At 37.2% G+C, this 5,981-nt stretch overlaps 1 pseudogene; it reads right to left on the reverse strand.

Moving 5' to 3' along the window:
* Positions 1–483: 483 nt before the first annotated feature.
* On the reverse strand, positions 484–3,788 carry LOC131894156 (zinc finger protein 883-like; annotated as a pseudogene).
* Between the last annotated feature and the right edge of the window lie 2,193 nt (positions 3,789–5,981).

A 5,981-nucleotide genomic window follows, 5' to 3' on the forward strand; every position in this document is an offset into this window, starting at 1 on the left:
ATGGCTCTTAGGCATCCAAATCATAGCCCTCCATCTCTGGTTGTGCATGTCTAGCTTTCTGAAATTGATAAGGCTGCTAACTGATCCTCCACACTTGGGGAGACTCCCCAGGGATGAACACTCTTTGAGGGCTGAGAGTCAAAGACAGGTAAGTGCTTGTTTGGCAAGCCAATCTAAGACAGGCACAATCTAATTGCTGAGCATCCAAGGCAAGGTAAAGACAGCCAGGGCATAGAACTCTGACTGCTGCTGAGCACACATGTAATAAAATAAAAGGGTGGATAAGTAGTGGGGCAGGCCCTATAGTCGAGGAAATTGGCTCAAACAAGTTACCAAGGCAAGCACATAACGTACTTCCTCATGGGCCCACCTGGATTCAGCTTGAGGGCCTAGTAACTGACACTGTTTCTTACATTTTATATATTGGTAAGGTTTCTTGGGCATGAATAATCTAATGTCTTCTAAAACATGGGGGAACTGATAAAGAATTTTTGACATGTAGTACACATGAAGGGTTTCTCTCCTGTATAGAATCTCTAATGTTTTCTATGATCTGAGCAACTGACAAAAGATCTGTCACATTCCTACATTGGCAAGGTTTCTCAACTGTATGAGTTCTCTACTGAGGTCTAAGATGGCCTTTCTTGCTAGAAGATTTGTCACACTCACTAAATTTCTAAGATTTCTCTCTTGTATGAATTTTCTGGTGACTTTTAAGATGGTCTTTCCGGGGAAAGGATTTGTCACATTCACCACATTTGTAAGGTTTCTCTCCTGTATGAAATCTCTGATGAGAGCTGAGGTTGTGTTTATGGAAAAAGGATTTGTCACATTCACTACATTTATAAGGTCTCTCTCCCGTATGAATTCTCTGATGAAGTCTAAGTTGTGAGGCACTGGTAAAGGATTTGTCACATTCAATACATTTGTAAGGTTTTTCTCCTGTATGCGTTCTCTGGTGAGCTGTAAGACGGTCTCTTTGTGTAAAGGATTTATCACATTCACTGCATTTGTAAGGTGTCTCTAATGTATGAGTTCTCTGATGAGCTCTAAGATGGCCATTCCGAGCAAAGGATTTGTCACAGTCACTACATTTGTAAGGATTTTCTCCTCTATGTCGTCTCTGATGAATTCTAAGACTGAATACCCTGGTAAAGGATTTGTCACACTCATTGCACTTGTAAGGTTTCTCTCCTGTATGAATCACTTGGTGAGTTCTAAGATAGTCTTTATGGATAAAGGATTTGTCACATTCACTGCATTTGTAAGGTTTCTCTCCCGTATGAATTCTCTGATGCGTTCTAAGATAGTCTTTGTGGACAAAGGATTTGTCACATTCACTGCATTTGTAAGGTTTCTCTCCTGTATGAATTGCCTGATGAATTCTAATATTGCTTTTATGGGAAAAGGATTTGTCACATTCACTGCATTTATAAGGTTTCTCGCCTGTATGAGTTCTCTGATGACTTCTAAGATGGTCTTTTGTGGTAAAGGATTTGTCACATTCACTGCATTTGTAAGGTTTCTCTCCTGTATGAATTCTCTGATGAATTGTAAGAAAAGATTTATGAAAAAAGGATTTGTCACATTCAATACATTTGTAAAGTTGCTCTCCTGTATGCATGCTCTGATGAGCTCTAAGACTGACTTTGTGTGTAAAGGATTTGTCACATTCACTGCATCTGTAAGGTTTCTCTCCTCTATGAATACTCTGATGCAATTTAAAGGATGAGCCACTGGTAAAAGATTTGTCACACTCACTACATTTGTAGGGTTTCTCTCCTATATGAATTCTCTGGTGAGTTCTAAGATTGGCTTTCTGGGCAAATGGTTTGTCACATTCACTACATTTGTAAGGTTTCTCTCCTGTATGAATTCTCTGATGAGTTCTAAGATGTGAGGCAGTGGTAAAGGATTTGTCACATTCAATACATTTGTAAGGTTTCTCTCCTGTATGTATTCTTTGATGAACTCTAAGACTGCTTCTCTGTTTATAGGATTTATCACAGTCACTGCATTTGTAAGGTGTCTCTCCTGTATGAATTCTCTGATAAGCTCTAAGATGGTTTTGTCGACGAAAGGATTTGTCACATTCACTATATTTGTAAGTATTCTCTCCAGAATGTATTCTGCAATGTCTTTTAAATTCTGACGTCTTGTAAAAACACTTAGGACAATCTGTACATTCGTTGGGTTTTTCTCCACAATGGAAATTGCAATGTACTTTGAATTGTGACAAATGTGTAAAGGATTTACTACATTTTGTACATTTATAGGGTTTCTGTCTAGTATGAGCTCTCTGATGTCTACTAAGGCTTGAGTCTGTCTTGAAGCAGTTTCCACATTTCCGGCTTTCGTGTGGTTTCTTTTCACTATTGGTACGTTTCAGTGTGAGTCCATGTTCAGAGTCAAAAGATTTATCAAGCTCTGTATTTTTGTGTTCTTTCTTTCCTGTGTGGACTCTTTGATTTTTACCTGGAAAATTGCCACAATGAAGGAAAACAGGGATTAAAGCATGAGTCAGAGATTTAATGACTAATTATCTTAAGTTTTCTATCACATATAAACTTCCAATTCTCAGGGATAGAGTTCTCTACAGAGGTCTATTCTGTCTCACATCATTACATGGATACTCCAGTCTGACCTATGTCAAACCAAAAGGACTGACAGTGGCCTTCTCCTTCATATCTAAACTGTGTACCTTGCAGAACACAAGACAAATAAGTGATCAAGCAATAATTAGAGAAGCTCCCTGAAGGATCATATGAATAATGTTTTATCTATTTTCCTGTATGTATTTGAGACACAGCCAGACTGGATAGCTTTGGACAGCTAGGAACACATTATGTAACCCAGGTAGGGATGGAACACAACATATCCTTTTGCTTCTGCATCACTACTGCTAGCATTAAAATCATGCTTTCTCATGACTCAACATAAAGTTTTCTCATCTCGCCGGGCGGTGGTGGCGCACGCCTTTAATCCCAGCACTCGGGAGGCAGAGCCAGGAGGATCTCTGTGAGTTCGAGGACAGCCTGGTCTACCAAGTGAGTTCCAGGAAAGGCGCAAAGCTACACAGAGAAACCCTGTCTCGAAAAACCAAAAAAAAACAAAAAAACAAAAAAAAAAAAAAAAAAAAAAGTTTTCTCATCTCAAAAACTGAATAAACAAAACAAACGAAAATCCATGCTAACTACCAGAAGCTCAATTTTTGTTTGAAACCTCCTGAACTGTAAAAATCAGAAACAGGTGAATAGTTAAATCCAACAGTAAAATCAAACTATTCAAATTGTTGTGTGTACTGCAATGTATTTCCATGTTCTGAACAGTCAATCTTCTTTGAACTGTGAAGTTTTCTTTAAAAACTAGAGGAGTGCTGGAGAAATCACTCAGAATATAGCATTGTTTATGCTTCTATGAAGCACAGAAAAATGTAAATGAAGGCACCATGAAAGAACTATGCTGATAACCAGAATTTCCCTTATTTCTGGGAGTGTCTAGACAGTTCAGAGAGATTACATATAAATAAAGTAAGTAAATGAAAAGGATGAATCGCGAATTCCATAGAAGAGCATTCTTACCTAGAAAGACTAGATTGTTGTAATTCTCCAACATTACATCCATGTACAATGCCTTTTGAGCACAATCTAGACATTCCCATTCCTCCTGTGAGAGGTCCACAGCCACTTCCCTGAATGATAACAGACTCTGTAATGGGAAGTTACATATACATCATGTGCTGCTGAACAAAATGCTTTCTTAGGTAAAAGAAACTAAAGAATTAGACACTTCGGTGATGTAGATGAGGCATGGCAGTTGTTCAAAGATAAAGTTTTCTAGCAGGGCTGCAGGAATGTGTTAGAGGTTAACCACTGCTTCTCTTCCATACACAATTTAATGAAAGATTTATTACATTGCTTCCATTCTTAAGGTCTCTATCCTTCATGAATTTGCTGATATTTTCTAAGATCTGAGCAGCAGATAAAGGATTTGCCACAGTTGCTACATTTGAAAATGGTTTCTGCTGTTTGGATTCTGTAGTGACTTTTAACGTCCTTGAAAATGTAGTTTGGTTCACAGCACCCTTGTGGCACTATACAACAGGTTTTAACCCCAATTCCATGGGATCCCATGCTCACTTCTGAACTATACAGACAAAAGGTATACACAGTACACAATCATATGTTCAGGCAACAATACCTGTACATAAAATAAAACTGAAATTTAATTATAGTAAAACAGTAAAATGGTCATAGCCTGTACTGTATTTCCTATCTCTATAAAATGAGGATGACATTAATAGTATCACAGTCAGCAAACTTTTAGGGAATATAATACACATGTGAGTACTACTTGCAGGAATTTACCTTTATGGAGTACGTGTTAATATCAAATGGGATCCCTAGGTCAATCTCAGATGGTTAACTATGATGAGCAAAACTGAAATGTGCTTCTAAATTCTACAACTGTTGACCTCACTCAACTATGGATACTGTATTTATCCTATCTGTAGCTGGGACACATCACACTAAATTCTACCATGGTCAATTGAGATCCTGAAGCCTAAGTGCAATGTTGCACCCTTTCTAAACCCAAGATATAGAATATGGAATGCAGAATCCACTGTTTTCTTTAAATAGTAAGGAGTGTAACATCAGCGTGTACATCCAATGTTCCAAACACATAAACTCAAATACTTTGTGCAATTATTTTGACAATATTTCACAATGACTAAGTAAATAATCAGAAATAGACAGAATTATTATGTAAATTTTTATAAAAGTTGACTCAACAGCACAGATAATAGCAATTTCATGAATTCTATATGGTGTTTCAAAACAGGACAGTTAGAAATATGTGTAAAAAATGGAATGTGTGTGACAATGAATCCAGATCAGGAAGCAACATTTTGTGATTGAAACATATATATTAGGCTTTGTGAGAATCATACTAATTCTTCATTAATGTTGGATACATTACTACTCATGAGATTGGCTCAAATGAAAACTCAAATCTTTTCAACTCTATTATTTTCTTCAGGAATTGAGCTCTCTCATCAACCAGGATTTTATATTACATAGTTAAGTGTCATTTATAATTCTTAATTTCTCAAAAACTAAAAGATGCAAGGTTCTACACTATCTGTCTCACAAATACACAACAGGAATGTAAACCTTGACGTTAGAGAAATGGCTCAGAGGTATAGCATCTTGCTGTTCCTGCAGAGAAATCTAATTTAACTTTCTCTACACACATGGCAGCTCATTACAGTGTGTAACTCCAGTGTCAGATTTGTTGCCAAGCTCAGGGATGCAGGTGAATAACACATCATGCTGTGTGCATAGACGTATGGAGAACACTCATATACTTAAATAAAATGTTATTTGTAAAAGGAGAAGTAGAAACCTGTCCATCCCCACAACACTTTAGAATCTCTCCATATGAAATACATGGCCTCAGGGGGAGAAAAAACAGGGTGGGAGCAGCCTTATACCTCCAAAAGCAAAGAAGAGTAAAGGGTTTAAGTGGGACATTTGTTTATGCTTCAAAATTGATGGCTTATGCACAGCACCAATTCAATTCTCTCCAGAAAATTCTTAGTAATATATCCTACATGGTGCAATACAAAGGTGGAGACACTGGTACTTATACCCTTCTGAAAAATAAAAAACAAAAATAATAATAACAATAATCATCTGCCTATTGACAACTTACAACTGAGTATTAAGAATCTCAATGTTCAAGGCCAGCCTGGTCTACAGAGAGATCCAGGACAGGCACCAAAACTCCCTAGAGAAACTCTGTCTTGAAAAACAAAAAGAAAAAAAAAAAGAATATTATCAGGACTTCACAGATGAGTAGATTTCCAATAGTAACACGCCTATTATCACTGTGTAATATTACATGTCAAAGGGAGAAACAAGTATACTTCAATTTGCACGTGAACACAAACACTTTAATTTTATGGAAGAAGCCAGCAA

This window comes from Peromyscus eremicus, chromosome 1 (assembly GCF_949786415.1).
Source record: "Peromyscus eremicus chromosome 1, PerEre_H2_v1, whole genome shotgun sequence".
Lineage (NCBI taxonomy): Eukaryota > Metazoa > Chordata > Mammalia > Rodentia > Cricetidae > Peromyscus > Peromyscus eremicus.